Genomic DNA, 22,698 nt, shown 5'->3' with positions numbered 1-22,698 from the left:
GTCAGGAAAAAATAAATTTGAGTGCTTCAGCAAATTCATATAAAAGTTCACCTGTGGCTATAAAACCATGATCTGAATGCATCCTCTGTCTCTGGAATTGCTACACACTCAATGCACACAGAGAACATACAGGAGATTAATCCTTCCTTTATTGCCTTGTTATTGATGTTCTTTTCCATCTATTGTTGATTCAGGTGAAAAATAGGTCTCAATTTTTTTCTGGCAGTTTTATGTTCCTTACAATATAAATTCAAGTCATCTTGATGCACTGTGTTGATGCAATGGTATTAATCCATAAATGGACAAGAAATTAAGAATGGGAGAGCTGATCTATTGAATAGAATGTTATCTTTGGTTGGAAAAGTGTGGAAGAAAGTGACTAATGCTGGCTGGAGTGTCACACAATCTATGTGAGATTTTAAAGAATCTCAGGAACTAGAGTTTAAGTCTGGTGTCCATATTGCCCAAATAAGCAGAATTAATGGACATGGAGATGAGTCCAAAAGAAGGGGAGAGTTGGAAAGACCTGACAAGTGAAGCCATGGCTCAGGGAAAAGCTGTTTATGTTCTGTGAGCTGATAGTAAAAGTTGGCATGGGAGATCCAGGTGAGGTAGACTCTTTGAGTACTAAAGTATATTCTACCAAGTTCTCCCCAACAGAACCTCTGGCTAAGGTGTCAAAAGACCAGAAGAGTCAAGTGGTCAGAGGATTGGATAAAGAAGCATCAGCACAGTGAAAAACTGATGGCCAGCTTTGATGGGGTGAAAGGTTCTCAGCAGAGAGCCATTGTCACCTGTGTTACAGGGTATGGCTGCCAAAGCACGTAGAAAAGAAACAAAATCTTTCATGGTGAAGCAAAAAAGAAATATTTCCCTTTCCCTGTAGAAGCAGGAGTCCTCAAATAAAATAATGGATGGTAGATTCAGAACAAAATTCATGAAATGGGTAGTCAAACTACAGAAATTTCTGTTACACTGATCTTGGGAGCAGAGCACCAATGGAACTCTGACCCACAGGCAGAGCTCTTAGGTAGAATGAAGAACAGCACAGGGAGGGGAAAATTACTAATTATCAATTTACCTGATTTTAAAAGGAGTGTCCCTTAAAACTCCTTGCACTCAGATTTATATCTTAAAGATATTTATATTATATATTTATATAAAGACATTTATATTTTAAACTTTCACAGCCTAAGCTATGGATCGGATTTGTCTTTTTTTTTTTTTGGCCAGTAGCAATATGAGTTGTTTACTTTAGAAATTATCTTAATTACTTGTCATTGTCAAACACTGCTTGATTCTTGGAAATTTGCGCTTTGTTTCTATCCTTGTGGACTCATTACATTCTTTTAAGTTAATGCTTATTCTTTTTTAGTATCTCTGAGACTTTTTATCTGAGGCTTGGATTTCTTTGCCAAAGTTTATCTTCTTTTGCTATGGATGCAGGGATTGTTTCTACTTTGTCTCTTAAACTTTCTAATCCCCTCTTCATTAAGAGGGAAGATCAGGCCCCTTTTTAGGATAGGTTTGCTTCTTGGTGAGGATGTTTTCCATATCAACTCAAGTATATCAATAATGTACCAAGTATTTCTGTTGTACCTAATTTGAATTTAACCATGAGGAAACCCAAAGACAGATGTGATGCTTATACAGAGGTCATAAATAGATTGGTTTTATGCTAAGATACACCTTCTCTCTGATTTCAGGACCATATACACTGCAGCTTCTTTACATTGTGATAAGTTTATATCAGCCTTATTTATTTGCTGTTTTGTATACTGCTTATCTCAGGGAATACAGAGGAAACAGCAGAATGTGCATTAAAAATTGACATTGTATGTTTAATAATGAGCAACTGCTGTGTGCCTACATTTTTTTAATAACTAACCTTTGCTCAAAGAGAGGCTAATTTTCAGGATATGTAAATACAGTTGTTGATTGTGTAGCACACTATTCTTAGAAGGCATATTACTTAAGATTCAATTGAAGATGTGTTTCAGCTGATTAGTTGCCTGGTTATTTCCATTGTAAAATATATTCTTTCTGTATTGAATCCTATAAATCAATCAGCTAAGGAATCTGAGGCATTCAGAGTAAAGATGACCTTCTTAACAATAGACTAACTCAGTCCAATTACTCAAATCCACCTGTGTTGCAATTAATTATTTCCTGAGGTTATGAAGTAACCAGAGAAGTAGAAGTAAAATTTATTTTCCAGCAATTAATATTGATCTAAACATGTACATTTTCATACATTGCATTTAAGGCCATGCATATATTGTATTGCAGACCTTGGAAGAATGTGAGTTGTAAATGTCTTAAATGTTTTTTAAAGATTCCTTAATTAATTGCATAATATTGAGTAAAAAAATTAATTTCTTGACGCAGTTTATTTTTCTGATTATGTTCACCCTTGGATCCTCTTAAATTATTATTTACTGTGTCCAAATTTTAAGTAATCAATTCCACTAAGTGCTTAGAAAGACTTTGGTTAAATTTGACTAAATGCTTGCTACTACCATGAAAATTCTGACCAAGTATTTGGGTTTTGTTTGGTGTTCTGTTTAAAACCCCACGTGAGGAGACAAGAGACCTGTTTCTCTCCTAGCATCATATGTAAGTGTATATGTAAGAGCCATCATGGCCTTAAGTACAAAAAATAGACATCTGAATAATTTAGAGAAGCTGTTTCCAAGTTGTAAAATATTGAAGTGATTTGGGCAAGCTCTGGTATCCTGTAGCAGTTGATGGTGTTTTAATGTGACAGAACAAGAGTGAAACGACATAATGCCACTGTAAGTGCACACACTGTATCTGACCTATATAACCATCCCAAACCCAATCCAATTCTCCATTTTCAATCTGCTTTATTCCACTCCTTTGCTGCAGGTGCAAAATGAAGAGACTTAGCAGATGGCATTGATCTGTTATCATACAACGCTTTAAAGGAAAACAACCACTGGAAATTGGTGGTGACTACTCTGTAAAACACTGTCATTGGTTCCAGAAATAGAAAATTTGAGGTTTAAGCATAGTAAACTACACCTGGAAAATGCCTTTGTGGCAAATTAATTGTAATTAGAGTTTTAAACCCTGGGCTAATTGTTTATAAGAATGTAATTTTTTCTCTAGTAAAACCTTTTATTTCAACACCTTAATTGAATAATTATAAACCTGAAGAGTGCAAACCAAGAAGGTGGAACTATTTGTAGTTTGTTGATAAAATATGCTTCTGTGTATAATAACAGTGCAAGCTGTCATGTGGCAAATGCTGCCATTTGTCTCCTTAGCCCCTGGCTAATGATCCATGACAGGAATATCTGAGCTGAGTGATACCTGTACAGTGATATCATCGGGCATTAGGGCACAGATTTTACACTCGGGGCTTCACTCATGTTTTAGTCACTTTGCTGTTGAAGGCTAACATTGAAAGGGCTTTCCTGTCCAAATAAATTTGTCTGGGTGACTGAAACAATTTACAAAGCTCTAAATGTGTCATTTGACCTGTTATTTCTAAGATCTAGCTGTGGAATATTCAACATAAATAATGTTCTGGAAGGTATCATTAGCAATGTGTCTGATTTAAGCCTGCCTATAAAACCCCATGATCCATGGAGAGATGTTTTCTCCACACTCTTCTGTCAGGTAATAAAAGATATCTAGATATGATTTCAAGATGCCTCAAGATGCCCTGTTTGCTTAGCTTTCTACCTAGGTTTTTGTCACCTCTCAGAAGCTAACAAACTATATAGTTAGTTTCAGAAGAGCGGAGTCTGCCAGACGAAATGGCTTTGGTTGAATACCCTTCAGTGCATGAACATTTTTGTTGATCAAATAATTTTTTTAAAAGAAAGAAAAAGCAAAATCACCATGCCTAGGAAAAAAAAAGCTCCCTTGAGTCCAATTCGGACTTATCTGTTCTTTTCTAGAATTTAACAGTATAAATGGAATTTGCCTAAAAATAGGCCCTTTTTAATGATAATCTTGTGACATTCCAGCATCTCATCAGGGACATCACTGCCAAGCTGCTTGTTCTTGAAGACAGCACTTACAAGGGGCATGTTTAAATATGCCAAGCAGACAAGCTTGACCCTTTCAGCCACAACGATTCTGTGCTCTCCTGAGATAAGGCTGACAAGTGATTGAGTAACAGGGGCCAAAGAGAGAATCAATTCTGTGTTAATGAGCATGCAAGGCTATCAGGGAAGCAAGTAGCACACAATTGGTTAGGTTAAAGACAATATTAATCTACTCACAGGGGAAGGAAAGAGTGATGCTGACCCTGTGAAATGCATTGCACAAGTTAATTTTTTTGTGTAAGTGTTCTTGTTTTCTATGTCTTAACCAATTTTGCCCTTGAAAGTTATGGTGTCCCTGATTTATTCATTAATAACATTTGTCTTCCATGCTTATCTTGGTGGAGCTCCTGCAGTCCCACAATATAATCTCTTACTGTGTGCACCAGTATGGATGGACAAGGGATATGACTGTCAAGTTAGGCCATAAGTTAATAGCTTGGTTGAGAAACATCCCCTTCCAATAATGAGGATAGATGAAGCCCCTTTGACCAGCTTCATTTGGACTACAGCTATCTTGGACATTCACTCTTTCCCTCAGACAGTGTGAGGGAGATCTAGATGTTGTAGACTGACATTCAGAAGTTGTGGGATAAATGAGCTTTTTGCTTGCTTTACTGTAAAACACCTCAGAGTGCATTAATCTCTTCTGTGATCCCAGTTCAAATACTTGCAGTATTCTCAGAAGCAGTTGTGTTACTCCTTCATGCCCACCCAGAGCTATAACCAGCGTGGGTCCCTCTGGGTAGATCAGGCACATTGAGGGAGTGCAGAGTGGGGCTCTCCGCTCAGTGTTGTGTTTCTTGATGTTTTCTGATGATGGTCGTGTGTCTCTGGTAGAAAACAGGAGACTACAGAGGAATTCAGTGCACAAATAACACTTCCTGTTTCACTAGCTATGCCAAGCCCCACTCCAAACCTGGCCTGCATATTTTTCTTTGGCAGTGTTCTGTTTCTAAAAATACTCGCAGCACCTGTCTCTGATCTGTTGGCAGTGCCCTCTCACAGCTCACCTGCTTGAGTGACTCATGGTTTCCTTGTAAGGTGAGAAATAACCCTGTTCTCACTAATCATTAATTAGATCATCTTTTATCTGTGATGAACTCTTATCACCTTGCACTGAAGGGACAATGACTTGATTTAAGATCCAGGAACAGCTTTACAGATTTGTGTGTGGTCTGGTGCTGTGCACATAACTCAAAAGTGCAGTCTGTGAATGCCAAGCAACCAGCTGTTATCTCTCATAAACTGCCATAATTTGTCTTGCAAACATGCCCCATTGTCTTTTAAATACACATTCATACTAACAAAAGTTGCAATTATCACTCGCTGTTTCCCTGGCTGGTGGCCTCAAACATTACTTTAGGACATGGTCTTGTACAAAAAGGGATAAAGTTTCAGAGAGTGTAAAGATAGCTTGACTGTAATTGTTTTCTCCACATTTTCTTTGTTCCTTTGCTATCAGTCCAGTTATTTTTAGCTGTTAAGCAAAAGCATGCATTCAAAAGTTATTTCATGTGCTTGATTTTTGTTTTGTTTTTCCAATACTTCTAGATGTATGGAACTATAGGGGAGACAACTTGTGAGATGTTAAAATCATTACAGAAGTTGAGAGAATTCTAGAATTAATTTACTTGGAACTGTTTAGCTCAGTGTTCCAATCACAGATGGGAGCCCTGACTGAATTTTACCACTCTCCCACTACTTTGCAGTGAAGTGGTCAGTAATTTCTGGTGTGTATGAAGAGCAGAAGAGGTTCTCTGCCTGTGTTTTTCAGAGTCACCAGTGCTTATATAATATGCTATTTAAAAGAGTTATAAAGATAGAGAAACAATAAGGACAAAAATCCTGTTTAAATAAAGAAAATAAATGGCACAAAGGGAAATCTTGGATGCTCCTCATCTGCAGTTTGAGGTCAGTTAGCATAAAACATATCCTTCTCTCTACTGCTTCCTGTTCTGTGCCTTCACTTAGGTCACTCAACAGTTGAGACACAATTCTCACAATCTTCAGGCAAATATCACCTGGACCTCTCCAACATTATGCACTTAATCATACATGTTACCCCAGAGGCTTATTTAATCCTTTGCAGCTGAGCAAACCAAGACTCTGTGGACCAAATAGAATAAATTCAGTATTGCAGCTTTTCCTCTACTGAGTCAGAAACCTTCCCTCTATGCTGCTGATGTAGCTGTTTTCTAAATTTAACTAGGGTGGTTTGAATAACTGAATAAGTCCATCTAAAAATACCTCCTAGTTTCTAATCTACTACTTAGTAGATCTATATATGAATTAATTTCATTTTGTTGAGTGAGCAAAGAATTACGGAAATGGAGCAGCTGGAAAACAGGACATGGGACAACAAGTAATGGAGAGAAAAGAGCTCAAGAAATAACTTTTAAACTATGATGCTGTAATTATTGGTTAGTACATTACTCTCAGCCATTGTTCTTTGAAGAAATAGGAAATAGCTTTTAATGTTTCCATGGATGTAGCAGTCTTAGTGCAGTCTCTAGTGTTGGCTGTTGCACTGTGTGAATTGGTTTTGAAGCAGATTATTGTGCTTTGAGACCTCTAGTAGATGGATAGCATCTAAGGTCACTGGCTGTAGCATAATAGTATTTACCAGACTTTGCATTTCATCACTTTGACTGAAATAGAAGAAAATAGTTACTTCATGCTTTGGAAATCTAGCTTTTAAAGTAAAAGTTAATCATTTATATCATAATATATAAAAGAAAAGGATAGGTTAATGGAGCAAGTGACATTATTATGTCTATATTTGTTCTCAACGCATCTTCACTTCAACAAAATAATATTGTGGCTGGTTACAATAGGAAGAGTTGACATTCAGGTAATCCATGCAAGTGGTTTAACAGTTTGAAAATTGCCTTCTAGGAGTGAAAATGTAGAAATGCAAATAAAACAGACCTTACCAAGAAAATTGCTTTCTGTTGGCTGTTAAGAGCCAGCTCAGGTACAACCCCCCGATTCCTGTTTTCATCATGGTTTTGGTCACAGAAACCAAAGATGATTGAATTTAACCCTAAATAAAGAAAGCCTATATATTAGACACCTTAACATTATTTCTTTAAAAGCTTCAATGTGCAAACAGCAAGTGGTTACAGGTGTCTAAGCACCCTGAATTGCATGTCTTGTATTGCAGAGCTTTTTTCAAACATAAAAATGTAAAAACTTTAAATTAGTGCTGAAAGATTTTTTTATAGCCAAACTTCTTGCTAATAGTTTTTTTCTTCATTATAAATAATTTTAAACAAAGCCTATTTTCAACATTAATTTTTTCCAAACACTAAGTTTAACTTTTCCCTACTTTCTTTGGCTTATACTGTAGTTATGCTTTTAAGTACCTGGCAATAATCCTGATATTCACACTCTTAGTCTTTCAGTATTTCTCTCCAGTTAATCCAACAGGTAGAAATATCCATAATTCCTCATTTCAAGTAGTGTCAGTTCAGGAGACAACCTAAACTAAAGAACTTCAAATTCTTTCATAGCCTTAATCTGTGAAAGAATTATATTCCCTTGCTAGCCAAATTTTGTTCACATTTCCCATATTATGTGACAAAAGGCATGCTGTGCCTCTGCCTTAATTCTTATTTTCACAGCTGAGAAGTTAATGAAGCTGTATTTTGGGTACTAATGTGCCATAAAACTGAAGGGGTTGGGGTGTCTGTTTCAAAACTATTAGACAGGAGAGTTAAAGTTCCAAAAATTGTATAAATTAAGAATAGGGATGACTGAAATATGTAACCTGTAGTCAAAACACTTATTTGAAAAAATGGTTTCAACTCTGATTTGAAACTTAGAATGAAAAAAAAAAAGCCTTTGATTGAAAATCCTCTTTAATAAAAGACCTTTGGTACTTTCCAGGTGAAATGCGCTGCCTGGCAGAAAGTGGCTAGAACTGAAGAGCCTTCAGCCAATTTTATTAGGATCTATAACAAGCAGCTATTTTGAGACTAACTAGCCTTTGATATCTATTTTTTGCATGTAGTCAAAGCCATTCATTTTGCACCTCTATTTTCAACTATTCCTTGTTCCATGGAAATATTAGCTGAATTAAAGGTACTCCCATGGTGCATTTTAGATTAATCACCATTCCCAGATGTTTTGTAACTCTCTTAACAAAAGTAATGTTTCATGCAGAACATGATATTTTTGTTGGAGTGCATCTGTAAGGGACAAGTGCAGAAAACAGGTGAGGTAATTATTCAGCTCTAATTAGCAGTAGTTAATTCCTAGCTGAAACACTGAGATTTTACTTTTCAACCAAAGTTTTAGGAAGCAATTAGATTTACAATAAAACAACAAATTCAAGGTGAAAGAGAGACTCTGAAGAAATTTGAGCTCACATATGCTCTAAGAACAAAGTTACTGATAGTGCAAGCCCACTATCATTTGATATCACTAGCTTTAAAAAAGGGGAGAGCAGTAGCAATGCAGTAAAGTGAATAATCAGGATTCTTTTCTGGTCATGTATAACCATGGGGTATTGATCAGTTATCCTCTGAAATGGACAACTGCAACAGAGTAAATTCCTAAAACAGTGAATTTGATCATTTCTTGTCAAAAAAGGTCATCCTGCTATTGAAAACTTGGCAAAAAAAAAAAATTAAAAAAAAAATCTTTGCACTTGAGTCTCTGTGAAGGAAGAATGAACCCAATCTAAAAGATGTGAGAGAAAGGAGAAAGAGAAGAAAAGAGCCAGTCATGTTCATCCTTTGCACATCAGATTTCTAAACTAATCTTTGAAGCAACATTTGCTTTTATTCTTTCTGACTTAAACTAATGGCATGAAAATAACTTCAGAATACACCAGTTCTTTTCCAATTTCACATAGTCACAAATCCTTTATTGGTTAGCCATGATCTTCCAGTAAGTATTTTTTTTCTTGTAAATTTGCCTTAAAGCAGGTACTTAGTTTGGTATCACTTACCCCTACATACAGCCTGATGATTTGTTCTTAATTAGTTAATATAGGAATATGCAAAATGACATTCATTTGAATTAAGATGCTGACCTTTTTCAGCTTGCCTGGAAGGGCAGTTTTCTTTGTCTGTAACTGGTCACTGAAACACAATTCTTATCTGGAAAAGTAGATCAAAAGCAGAGATTCAAATGGAGGTGGTTTGTTGGGGGCGTTTGTGTTTTTCCTTAAAAAGAAGTGACAGTTCAAACTGCCTAGAAATAATCATCTGGAGCTGGGGGGTTGGGGTTTTTTCCCCAGTATTCCAGTAAGTGGAACTGTGCCAGTTGAGTGACCATTGTATTTACCCAGCCTCTTCCTGGGTGATGACGTGATGAAATGCAACGTCTGGTAAATGCTATTGTATTTACCCAGCCTCTTTCCGTTCTGAACTGGCAAATGGGGTCTTCTCATCTGGGCTACTCTCAAACTCAGACCCTTCTTCTCTTGGTTTTTTTTCTGAAACTGTTTCCCAGAACAAGCCCTTATTCGTTTTATTCAGAAGCAATGTTCTGATCAGTAACCCAGTGACAGTGGAGACAATCCCAGGGCTTGTTCTGGCACAGCCAGTGATGCCATCAAAGCCAGGGGCAATGCAAATGGGCTGGCACAGGTGGTTCTGCTGTTTAAAATTCAGCAGCAGGGAGTGTTTAGGAAGTCGAGTTCCAGAGGAACATAAGTCAAAAAGTTCAGATCTTCTGGCACATCCCATGAATTTCTTTACCCAGCACAAAGCAAGGCACAGAGTTTCAAAAGAATTATCCTTGGGGAAAGGGGCTGTTTCTTCATGGTCTGTATTAGAACATGTAGGTTTTCTCATTCTACCACATTTACATGTTTAGCATTAATGATTGTGCCTTTTTAATATTTCTCTATTGTGCCACACACACCTGAAAATCAAAAACACAATCCTTTCTAGAGGGTTAGCCCTAACCATTTCCTTCAGAATATTGTCTTAGGAATGATATCAAATGTGAAGCAATCCTCAAGTCTCTCTAGCTTTTATGTTCTGTAATGAAAGCTTCATTTCAATGAGTGGTTTATTCTAATTTTAAGTATACAGTAAACACTGAAACCTCATTTTCCAGCAGCATTTTGATCAACCTCTAGAGGGATATAGCTTTCAGGAATTAGGCTGACTTAACTGCTTTAGTAAAACTTTGTATTTCCTAAATAGGTAATGGTCATTCAAATGACTCACAGGAGTGTTTTTTGTGTTGTAGGCAGCAGCATGGAGTGCAGACAGACCCATTTGGCCAATTGGAAAATGAAAATGAACTAATTTGTTTTTTTAACAAGTAAACAGAATTTGTGGGCTGAGGAGCATAGAGGTTATTTGATTAAGTATTTTTTTTTAAATCAGCAGATGAACCTTGCTTTGCTACACTGCAGAAAAATGGGAAATGTGGAAGATCTGTGCAAAATAATTGCAAAGAAAGTGTGCAAATGTTTCAAGCTGTTCATGAGCTGGTGTTTAGTGTACTTTGAGGTGCTGTATGAATGATGGGATTGGTTTAGGCCCTAGTCTTGAGAGAGCAGCAGAGTCCATGCTGTGTTTATTGGCACATTGCAGTAATCACAGCACAATTACCCAGGCTGAGAGGGGCAGAGGATCCCACTGAACAGAGCCAAATGCTGGGAGCACACTGAAGGGATTGCCCTGAGTGTCTGGGAGGGGAGCAAATGTGTGTTAGCACTAGACAGGCTTGTATTGGATCTAAACCTTGTCATCATTGTCCCTCTGAGCTTTCTATTGGGAAAATGCAACTAAGTATTTCTATGATAGGAGTGAAGAACTTGAAAGAAAGCAAGAGATTTAATTTCCCTTGTTAACCAAATTTCTCAGTTAAAAATAACTGCATTTCAGATAACCTGTTCCATCTGAGAAGAACTTCAGGACTGACAAACTTCTGAATAATGCTAAGGTGAAATCTCTTTTTGTTCTGCCAAGACAGTAATGTTTGGTATTTTCACTGTTTTAATTAAATAAAAAGGAGTGCCCAAATACGCTGTACCCTGAACACAGAAGCAAGTTTAAAATACCTTATACTTTGTTACCAGTTAGAAAAATCACATAATGCTTCCTTATTATTGCCAAAATATTAAATGACAGCTTAAAAAAAAGGCATGCAAGCCAGTTCTGTAGGACTGTTTTTCCTTGATAAGCAAACAGAATTTTACTGTAAGTTTCTGAATGCTTAATCCTTCCTATTATTCATTATACTTTCTATGTTAGGGATGAGGAAGGATAAATGAATCTTTTTTGTATTCAAAACACAAACTGCAGTACATAATTAGTAAAGTTCTGTATTGCTGATTATCTTAAATAGCTGTCATGGAATAGAGTATGTAGTCATCTAAATCTCTGATGCCAAATTCTGGGGTTGTTTTTCCCATTTTTCCAGGCAACATGGTTGTATGTAACCTACTCAAACTGGGGAACCTTATCAGTGAGTACTTGAATGAGAAGTTATGCAGCATAATGACATTATTTCTACAGTATTAGAACATAAATACCTCTTTTACTCTGTCTTGGAATTATTCAGCTCCTCAGAAAATAAGAAGATTTTGCAGAAAGGAGCAGGGACATAATTTCTTGGGCCACACTGGATGGCAGGCTCTGTTTTCCTTCCTCTTACTGGTGGAAGAAAAGAATGAAACAGCAGAGAAAAGGAAGATAAAGTATATAACAAAAAGTCAGTTTATAGACCCGAGTTTGCTTTTATTTTTTAGGGATTTTTGGCTTGGAAAAGATTAATTTAACTATGATTTCTGGAATGATTTGTAGTCTTGACTTCTATTAAGGGATTTTCCCATTCTAACTTTTTTGTTGGCTGCTCTTTTGTCCTGTCATGCTCATTGGTTTTTCCCTTCCAGCCCTCTCTAGACTGCCTAATTCAGGTTCAGGATGCACACAGATGCCGTACAGGTGAGCAGAAGTAGGAAATGCTCAACAAGCAGCAGAATTGCTCCAGGGTTTCAGTCGATGGCAGCAAAACCAAGAGCTCCTTGGTGAGCCAGGGGGAGCTCACAGCAGCAGCAAAGAGAGGAGTTAATCTGGTTGTGCAGGACATTGTTCCTTCCACATTCTGAGGGCAATGTTTGACATTTCATCCTCTCTTTGGTTGCATCTCACAGTTCTCATCCCTGCACAGGCACAGAGATGCCATCAGCAGATGCTCAGTTTTGTTTGCTTCTGTGTGAGTGGGTCTCACCCAGACCTGGCAGAGAAATAGAGGATGGTTCACAGGTGATTTTATGGAGCTTTGTTTCAATTATGGCACATAAAAACCTTTCCTTTGTAACATTACAGAGATTAATTTCAGAAGGAGGTGGTGGCAGATAAAAGGGTGGGCTAATTTCTGTTGACTAGAATATTTTTCCAGTCTAGAAAAGAGATATATGAATTAGGCCAAATTGTGCTCACTATTACAATAGCATTTTCTTATTTTTAACCTTATCACTGGCATGTTACACATCTCTCAGTAGCAGCTCTACAGATGGAAAGATTAATATGAGGGGAATCATGAAAGGGCAGGACATGTCCTTCATGGATGTCATAAATGTATTTCTGTGGAAGCTTTCATTCTTTCTGGGCACAAAAAATTGTTTGAGGATGGGGGAGAAAGGAGAAATTGGTAACATTCATGGTTTTATTCCTTAAAGCATATGCTCAGCCCTCTGTAAGCAGTGCATTCAGCTGGAGAGTCAGGCATTTCACAGTGATTGATTGCTTCTGCAAGTCTTGAGCCAAATCAAACCAGGCAGTTATGCACTGACAGCACATTAGTCAGGGAAAGCCTGGATTTTCCTTGTGTAAATTTCAAACAAAGCAAATAAATCTGCTTTTGTTTTCATGATAATAAAAATAATCTGTGCTGTGGAATGTCTATGTTTAGAATTTTTTTGGTTTGGTTTTCTTTTTAAGGTATCTATCTAATGTTTTTGGTAATTCATGCCAATGAAAGTAACTTTTTTCCTAAAGTTTTGGAATCATGAATCAGTAGCTATTATGTGGTATTTGCTTTGAAATTTTAGTGTATCATTCTGTACTACAGTGCACTCTAATTTTGTTTATAGCATTTGATTATCACGTCAATTTACATCCAGGGTAGAAGAAATTGGCTGGGTATCAAGCAATAAATTTTAATAGGTTCACCATCTGCATCATTTGGTCTAGCATTCAGTGATTTTTGTCCTGATGTGGCAAACAAGTTTTCATTCTTTAGGCACTGCTGATCTTCAGTTCTGCATGACTGACCTAAGTGCATGTTGCTCAGTCCCTGATGTCTGCTCCACACGTTATAACAACCTCTCTGCAGCAGGCATGACATGAAACACCAAACTGGCACAGGTACATTCTGCACGTGCTGCCATTTCCAGCATCTCTGCTGTGTTCAGAGGTGCTACAAAGGAATGCATATCAGGAACCAGATCACCAGTTAGTAGTGGTGTTTTGGGCTTTGCACAGACAGACAATTGTGGAGAGATGATACAAACTGTATAACATGGTCAGGAAAGCTAAGAAAATGGATTGGATGTCAGTGCCTGTGTCAGATTGTCTCACGGTTCAAGGCTGTTTAAGGAGCAAGCAGAGTTTGTGAGAGTTGAGCAAAAGGCATTCCTTGGCAGGGAAGGGTGCTCTGAAATCCCCGATGCCCTGGGAGGAGCTGGGGTTTGAGGGCAGCCATGGCATAAAACATCAGCCTGTCTGACACCAGGATCTCCAGAATCTCCCTGTGCAGGGTGTTTTGGTCAGTTCTGCACCACTCCCTGGCACTTGGTCCTGCCTGCAGGCCCTCTGGGGTCCTTACAGGATGCTGATGCCAGCAAACTGAAATAAGGAGAGAATAAGCCTCTCTTGGCAGTGTACATTCAAACTGTCCCCATCTCCTGCCCAAGGCCAGGTGTTACCTTGCAGCTTTCCTTTGTTTGCTGTCAGAGGGGAGTGCATCAGCTCCTGGAGAAAATAATAATTCAACAGCCTCAACTGTAGATCTGCTTATCCAGGTTGAAGTAACTAATTTCTTTTAGATAAGCCAGCGCTGCAAAGACAAAAGCCATGTGTTTGCAAGTCATACAGTTATCTGCAGTGGTTTTCTTGGTTCTCAAATAGATATGGTAACTTCCAACTGAGATGTATTTGGTTTTGATCTTGTAGCACTGAAAGGAGTCAAGTGCAAAGAATTTCACATGATTAATGCTGTTGAATAATTTCTTCATGTTAATGGAAAATAATGATAACAAAACTCATTCTCCTAACAAAGGTTTTTGAGTAGCATAGACATATGCAGCATCCAAGGGATCTGCCACAGGCTGATATTATTCACTACAATCAGTGTTATTTGTTTCAAGCAGGCACATAAAGAGGTGAGATCCAATTTTTTTTTCAGTTAGATGAGAAATAAACCTTTATTAAACTTCTTTTTATACCCAATCTGATATCATTATATAAAGAAACAAGTTCTGCCAGTAGCTTACACCTATGAGTTTTCATAAGATCTTAAGCCCTTGTAGATACTTCATGGTATGAATATATTCACCTTGATTGCAAGTTTTTGGTAATTAAAAAGTTGAGTGAGCCTGGTCCTATTAATGCCAAAAATCTAGCAAAAGGATTGAATATTTTGCTGGATTTTACATTTCTAGTCTTTTCTTTTCTCCCCTGCTTTTTCATACACTGTCCAAAAGCAGTATTAGGCAGTAATTACTGTCATTTGCTGTGAGAGGCAGGAAAGGGGAGCAGATAGAATCAAGCCTGGACGTGGCAACAATTTGTTCTCATTATGCTGATGACTGCAATTCAGTTTCTGTTGCATATTGCCTTTGCTTTTACCTTAACTCCTTTGGTTCAGTTTTGAAATGAGAGTATAGGGTATGTATATTTTTTTAAATTGTGGGGTTTTACTCCGGCACCATGTTTCAGATTGTCTTTTTAGAGTGGCTACTAAAGACGATTTGGAGAATCTTATGCAAGCTACTAAATAATAAATTTCTTCTTTTAAACACTATTTACACTGTGGAAGCATGTAGAAAAACCAGCTATTCCCTTTCTGCCACTGTGCTAGGCAAAGAAATCAAAAAATGTGTCTGAGCTTACAAATGCTTAGTAAAAATTCTTCATGAGTAGGATATAAACTTGTTTCAAATATAAACTGGAATCATTTAATTGTACTAATAAGGACATAATAGTGTTTTCTTAGTTAAGAATGTATGAGAGAGACCTTGGATAAGAGCTGCTTCTGAAATGCTGTATATCCATGATGCTTTTAGAAACAGGAAAATTACAGTTAGCACTTTAAAAATGGCTCAGGCTGGGAAACTTCTTTCCACAATTGTTACTTACATTAGCTGGACAAACAGTGCTAATGAGTTTTGGCTTCTGGATTCTGCATAAAACATTCGATTTTAGACACCTCACCAGCGCTGACTCTACCTTTTTTTTCTAACTTTGGAAAAGTAATTGCAGCTCCTGGCACTGTTTCCCTGGGGCTAGGCTCCTGCATTTCAATTACTGACTTGCCTAACTCGTGAATGCAGATACTTGCAGGCAGGCAATATTAGCAGTTCAGTTGCTAATTCATCAATTAATTTCATGTAAAGAAGTTCCAGTCGGTATGTTCTCCAAAATTCATGTTTTCCCATTTTCAGAAGAGAATTATTGTTTAGATCATTAAAATCTACCCCATACAGTGATATTGAAGATTGTAATATAATGGCAATCTTGGTGAATTTGTGCTTCACTTTATTTGAGAATATTTTGGATTAATATTTCAAATATGAATTATATATTAATATAAATATGCATATAAACATGTTTCTTCCTGAGGTGTATTTTATGTATGTATGTAAGTGTGTGTGTCTATAAGGACTTTTTAGTTTCTTGCATCAAGTGAGCTGACACAAAATTCCAGATGATACTCTGATTTCTGTACACAATATTCTCATTCTTTACCATTATTCACAAACTTCAACTTTCAAGAATTTTGTGGAAGAAGCAAAACAATAGAAAATTTGATAGAATGACCATTGCAAGAGTATTGTAACCTCCACCTCAGTGTGCTTCTCTTCTGTGTCTGTGTTCTATGTCACAAACATGTGTCTCTCCTCAGACTGAGAGACACCATAAAAATAAAACTGCTCAGAGGTTTCTCTTTGGCAGAATAAGCAATGGCATCTATTTGATAGTCAGCTGTTACACACTGTGATTAAGAGAAAGTGCTCATTTCTCATGAGGATGTTGATTATTCCCTAACTTTAACTCAAATGCCTAGTTGCTGATTATATTCTAATGTGCTAAAATGCTTTTTCTCAGGATTTATGTATTTAGAGATAGCGTCTAGGATAGGGAAAAAAGGCTAATTTTTTCTTGTAAAACAGCAGTTAGTTGTGATTCTTTACAAAGACACCAGTAGGAGTTCTTTGGCATTGAATAGCAATTCTTATCAACATAACCTCCTCCTGTCATACTTTGCTGCTTTACTCTTAGTTTGCACTGATAATTTTTTCTTCTTTTATATGAGAAGAAAAATGTAACTGTGTAATGTAAGTGTGCCACCAGTGTGAAATACTGCTGAGAGGGGCATATAAACATGTATTTATAGATGGTAAGAGACCAGTGAAATAGTACCAACCATGTGAAAAGACTTTCACAAGGGTTCTAAGGGCTCTTGCTGAAAGTAAACAAGGGTGAAACACCAGTTTATTGGCCTGGTCAAAATGAACTTGGTAGCTTTCTCTTAATTTCCCTGCTCAGGTCAATTCTTGGAGACTTAAAGGAGAAAGATTCTGATTTACAGAGAACCCCACTCAAAACTGAGTAGCAATGTCAATGCTACACTGAATTAAACACTCATTTCCTGTAACAACCATGTGTAGGACTGCTCATCCTTGTGGAGATGGATCTTTGACGAATCTTCAGCAAAACTGACTGACATCAAAACCTGTGATTAACACAGGGACTTTTTGTTGTGTTTAGTTGAATGAAATGTTCTTAGTCTTTTCTATATTTGCAAAGAATATTAAGAAAAATCTTTTCTAGAAGGAAAAGTTCATTGCAGTGATATAGTGCAGATGTACATGTGTTTGCAGGCAAAAGAAACCAAGTGAAACACGAAAATCGCTCAAAAACTGAAGTAACAATGTTCAATACATTCCTTGGAGAAGAGGGGGAGAAAGATGAGGCAGGATCAAAGTTCACATTGCAATTTCTGCTGTAGATCTGAGCTGTAAGTGCAGTGCTGACTCTGAGATGAGTGGACAGATCTCACTCTCTCCCTCTTTTAGGCTAGAAAATGTTATTTTGCGAAATGGCCAAGACTATATCTGTTCAAAATTTCTATCAGAATAACTTTTTCCACTCAAAAAAAAAAGTGGGTTTGGTGTTTTGTGTAGTTTTGTTTGAGGTTTTTTATGAAATGGCAGCTGAGAGAGAGAAGCTGTTTTGTTCAAGAAGTCTCCCAAAGAAAAGGTTTTGTGAGAAACAAAATTAGGTCAGGAAGCTGGTCCATGATTGCTGTAACTATATATTACTATATAGTTCTTTGCTGTGGGAGAAGCTAAATTGGAAGTAAATGAACTTATTGCTGTAGTTGAAGGAGATTTGGGAGTGGGGGGCATATCTGAGGGGGTTTTTTTCCGCCTTCTGGTAGGCTGAAAATGAGCAATATCTGCCAGCCAGATGAAAACAGGAGTAAACTCTAGTATTACCAATTGGAAAGAGCCTCTGCACTTTAGAAACAATGGTTTGTGTACCTGGTGGTAAAAGGGGGGTGATTGAAACTTGAGACACGAAAGCCAGACAAATGAAACTCAAACCTTTCAGCCTCCCTGTCCTAAAAGCTGCCAAGCCCAGCACAATGCTCCCTTGACTGCAGTGCTCTGCTGTAAAGCTTGTTCCGTGTTTCAGGTTACTGCTCTGCTGTGTATTATCTCTCAGTCCTGGGGAGGGTTCAAGAGAGGAATGCTTTTGGTCATCTAGGTTTGACACATTTGAAAATGAACCTGATATTGGGGCAGAATACAGACAGTAGAACATGAACTGATGCTTTTTGTTCTGTAGCTTCTTAGTTTGAGAGATCAGAGCCACCATTTCATTTTGGAGTGCTGTTAGGCATATCACAGATATTATGCCAGAGTAATGTGTCTCCATGACATCCTTAAACATGTCATGAAAACTCTTCACCAGTGCTATCACACACAATAGAACAAAATTAAATTAAAACATGTTTTCAAATGTCTGTTTCCAAATAAGCATTTCCCTCAAGAAGTTGTGTATGGCTGACTTGCTTAATTCCACAAAAATGTATTTGTCTGGGCAACAACTGGAGCATTATACTCAAACTTGCTGTAGGTAACCAAATTAATGGTAAGGCATTAATATTGAAATAGAATTTGGGATTTTTATCAGTTAAAAACAATACAGATGGGCAGTAGCGGTTAGAAGAAAGCATGAGCCACAAAAATCAGTGGTAAATAAAATACTATCTGTTTTCTTGTATGAAACAAATTTGCTGTGTGCCATAACAGTGTAACTGAACACTTTTCCATGATCCCTTAAAAATATTAGACAAGACATAAGGGATAAATAGAAAACAAAAATTATTTAGAATGAATTGCACTTAAGAATCTGGCTAGAGTTCCATTTTCTGTGTCATTTTCTGCAACTATAAAGTTATGGTTTAAAAACAAGACAAGGAAAAAGTTATAGCAGACTGTCTGATTAATAAATTGCAATCAATTGCAATGCCTAATTATCTCCTAAGAGGTTTGAAGAGATGGTAATGGATGAAGCGTGTTTTTCTCTCAGCATGAGGAGAGCTGACTAGAACAGCTTCAAGGCTTAAAATAAACAAACCTTTGCTACAAGTGAGAAAAGGACCAAGTCTTAAATAAAAAATGTGCTGATTTTCTTGTTTGAATCAGGCAAAGCCAAGAGTGTAATGTTTGTGTACAGATAATTGAAACAATGTTTTAGAGAGAAATGTCTTCAAAATTGTCATAAATCCCAGTGAAGACCATTTTTCTGTACAATATATAGGTGTAGGGGGGTGGAAATAACTGAAGTTTTAGGGAGTTCTGCTCAAAATTTGACATTTGCAGTAAGTGGTTTCTAGTTCCCTGTGGTATAGATGGAGCTGTTAAAGGAGTCTCAGCTCACAGTCCAAGACAAATCATCAGGTTTTTAGGGTCATTCATGGTAAACTAGTCCTATAGGGAAAAAATCTTGACATTTATCCTCTTTTGTTAAATACAATTGGCTTCAAGAATTTCAAAGGCTTTCTCTTCCTTCTTCCTCCCAACACACCAAAAGGGAAGTTTCTGAGCATGAAAATAAAACCCCACTTTAACCTCTCCTGTGTGGTTTAAATTTACCTGCTTTGTTTTGGATGTTTTAAGAGCTTGGAGGTAGATGTGGGCAGGTCCCTTGTGATTCCCACTCATCTGCCAACAGATAAAACAGAAATGTCTGAGAGTTCCTGGGTTGCTCTTGGATGGGATGGGTCTTGTGTGCCAGAGATCAGTGAGATACAACATTTGAGCTGGAAAATGAAGGACTGAGAGCCTTATAAAATGTAACCAAAATCAGGGATGTAAGAGGAGTGAAAAGGCAGGTTAGGAGGTTTGTAAAATTGTGTGTTCAGTCAGAAGAGAAATGGGGAAAAGGGAGAAGCAGCACTTTGTGAGTAAATGAAACCCTGGGGCTCTCAGCTGTAGGCAGATTTGTTTTCTGCATCTTGAGATTTGATCCCGTTAGAAAAAGCACAGAGAAAGGCACTGCAATGTGAAAGGATGTGGGCATGGTCTTACAAGGAAATTAAATAAAAAAACTCTGCAGGGACTCTGCAGTCTGGAGGAAAAAAGGCCTAAAGTAGGGGACTAAGACAAGGTCTACAAAGTCATGAAAATGAAGTGAATGAAAAGCTGGTGTTCATCAAATCCCTTGTAGCTGGAACAAACATGGATTGGTTGGACTGGTGGTGGGAGGTTGGTTTAATACGAAGGATGCACTTTTTTATTAATGTTTGTGAATTTAGTGGAGTTTGTTGCCGCAGCAGGCTGGGGTGACAGCTGAACAGTGTCAGCAAGGAGTAGAAGCAATTGGACACATTTCTGCTGTGAAAGGACTAAATTTTTAATTGCTCATTAAAAGGAACCTTGCAGCAATGTGTGCTCTAGATGCACAAACACAGAGGGATGGGGTGGAAGGGAACAGCAAGGCCAGGGCACTGTACAGAAGGGAAAAGCTTCTTTATTCTCTTAAAACTGTCTTGTGTGGCACTGCCCAGAGCACAACACAACACTGAGTAATATCCTACTCAACAGGCCATTCCTTATGTTCTTATGTAAGAAAATGAGGTTTAATATCTCTTAACAGGATACCATGACCTGTGAACACTTTCTTGACAAGTTTAACTTTGAATGAGAACATTTATTGTGATACATGTTCTCCTTCACAGCAGAGCCTGGGCATTGGTTCTGGTTCAGGTTTTCTCCCTTCAGTTCAAGTAGTTTATCTCCTTGCTTCAAAACTCTGAGGCATGCACCCTGAATTATTCTTTTTTAACTTTCTTGAAAAATTCCCCAAGAGTCCCAGGTGATTTTGGCTGAATAATTCTGGCACTTTATATCTGCGCTGATAAGTATGGATTAAAACTATATTTAAAACATAAGAGATCATGCTTTTTCATCCTAATGGGGTTCTCAAGTCTGTACAAATAAGACCCCCATGCCCTGCATCCAGTGTTAGGGGAAGATATTGAAGTGGCATTATATGAGGCAAAATATGCTGATAAAAACCAAAGAAAACAATAAGTCATTTAAGTTTCCAAAAAAGTCTTATTTCAATTAGATAAAGATGCTAATCATTATTTACCCTGAGCAGATGGAGGACATGGCTTGCTTTTGCTGTTTCCCAGACAAAAATAGAAGTTAAGAATATTAAAATCCCCAGAGTCACACACAGAAAGTGAATAATCACAAGAGTTAAATATTTCCTGAATACAGTATTGCTATCTCTGACAGACCCTGAATCACCTGTCAGCATCCTGCTCTTTGAAAAGTTTTTGCTTTTCATAACCAACTTCTCCTTGAGCATTTTCTGTTTGCTCAGAGACTAACCATTTAAACTCCAGCCATTCATCAGGTTTGCCATGTTCACTTTATGAATGTCCAAGTGCACTTATGTAACAAAAAAAAAAAAAAAATCCTTTTGTAAGGATCTGTTAACAGATTACCTTTTTTCCCTGATACCACACACTGTGTTATCTTGTCAGAACAGCTTTATGCTCTTTTTGATAAGCTTCCCATTCAGGACACACAAAGGATCCTGCAGACTTCTATAAATTGCTTACGTTGCAGCTTTCCCTGCCCCATTCTCTCTCTCTTCCAGAGCCTCCCTTTAAACCTTTTCTCTTACCCCTCCTCACACTTTTTAATCTGAAACCTTGAAAGGCAAAATATTCCAGCTGGAGAATTGATGGGCTCTGTGCCCAGTTGTCATCTAATTCTTGTTTCTCCTCTCAGTGCCATCCTCTGTCAGAAGGTCACACTTCCACAGCTCTGCTGACTGTGGAGAGAGGAGCAGGAGGCAGAATGATTGTGGAAAAAGCTTCCTGGAAATAACTGCTCAATAAATTTAGCCAAGTGCTAAATTTATAGGAGTGGAGGAGGCAGTGTTGGATTTTATTGCTTCCTCTCAATAGAGACAACAGTAGGTTTGAGCTTTGAGATATATATATATATCATTTTTTTTCTTCTACATATCTTTGCATTTAGTTTGAGCCAAAAGTACATTTTCAGATTTTGCCAGTGTTGTTGTAGGTTTTGCTTCCTTCAAGGGAGGGGAAGAAAGCTTCCCCCCTGCAATTTGCTTTTATCCTTAAACTGGGGAGGTATTCTCTGACTGGGAAATTCAGAGCAGTCTCTGCTTTCAGGAGCTGTGCTGCTATATCATGAGGAAGCCTCTTAGGACCAGTGTAAATAAAAAGTCACAAATTTATTTCACTTTGAACAAGCCTCCACATGGTATATTTTTTTTTTCTTCCCTCTCAATCCTAAACAGGAAAAACTTGGGGGGGGGCAAAAAAGTTAAAAAGCAGCAGAACAATGCATGTTTCTGCCAAATTTGTGTTCTCAGCAATCTGAGGCTGTGCAGTCTCCTGGCAGGCACCCAAAGGGCTCATCCTAAGGATAACTCAGAGAAATGTTTTAACATCACAGTTCTCAGATGATCAGTATATGGAGCGTCTGAGTTTAGAGCAGGTATCTGTGTGCACTCACACGTGCTCTGAATGCTGCTGAAATGGCATCTTACTCATTTACATCACTTTGCATTTCATTTTTGTAGAGTATCTACTGCTTGTATTTCTAATAGCTTGTTTTCTAGAGGATACAAATTGTGAAATGAACGATGGGTTTTCATCATTTGGTTTTTGCTTTGCTAGAATTTGGAAATCAGTTTATAAAAATCTAAGCAGATTTTAGGAATTCCTGGGGGAAAATAAACAATTCATATTTTTCCAGGGTACTTGTCATATTGTGAGAAGTAAAATCAGAAGAAAAGGTCATATGCATTGACCTTGATATAAAATAAACTTGTAAGCGATACAGGTTAATGTAAAACTACATTCAAAA

The 22,698-nt window shown here is 37.5% G+C and overlaps 1 protein-coding gene across 6 annotated transcripts in view; it reads left to right on the top strand.

The window, feature by feature from the left end:
• ATP10B (ATPase phospholipid transporting 10B (putative)) overlaps positions 1 to 22,698 on the top strand; it is a 166,596-nt gene that overhangs the window by 4,254 nt on the left and 139,644 nt on the right. For 2 of the 6 annotated variants that reach the window (XR_010441892.1, XR_010441895.1), the window contains exons 2-4: positions 10,931 to 10,988; positions 11,469 to 11,513; positions 11,941 to 12,949. The exons of 1 other annotated variant lie outside the window; for it this stretch is intronic. The gene's annotated coding sequence lies outside the window, so the exon portion shown is untranslated. Of the gene's footprint in view, positions 1 to 5,069; positions 5,121 to 6,972; positions 7,054 to 10,930; positions 10,989 to 11,468; positions 11,514 to 11,940; positions 12,950 to 22,698 lie in introns of those variants that run through there. 3 more of the 6 variants (XR_010441894.1, XR_010441893.1, XR_010441896.1) reach the window with 3 other exon arrangements.

Source organism: Zonotrichia leucophrys, chromosome 13, assembly GCF_028769735.1.
Source record: "Zonotrichia leucophrys gambelii isolate GWCS_2022_RI chromosome 13, RI_Zleu_2.0, whole genome shotgun sequence".
NCBI classification, from domain to species: domain Eukaryota; kingdom Metazoa; phylum Chordata; class Aves; order Passeriformes; family Passerellidae; genus Zonotrichia; species Zonotrichia leucophrys.
This window is presented reverse-complemented; position numbering and strand designations above follow the sequence as displayed.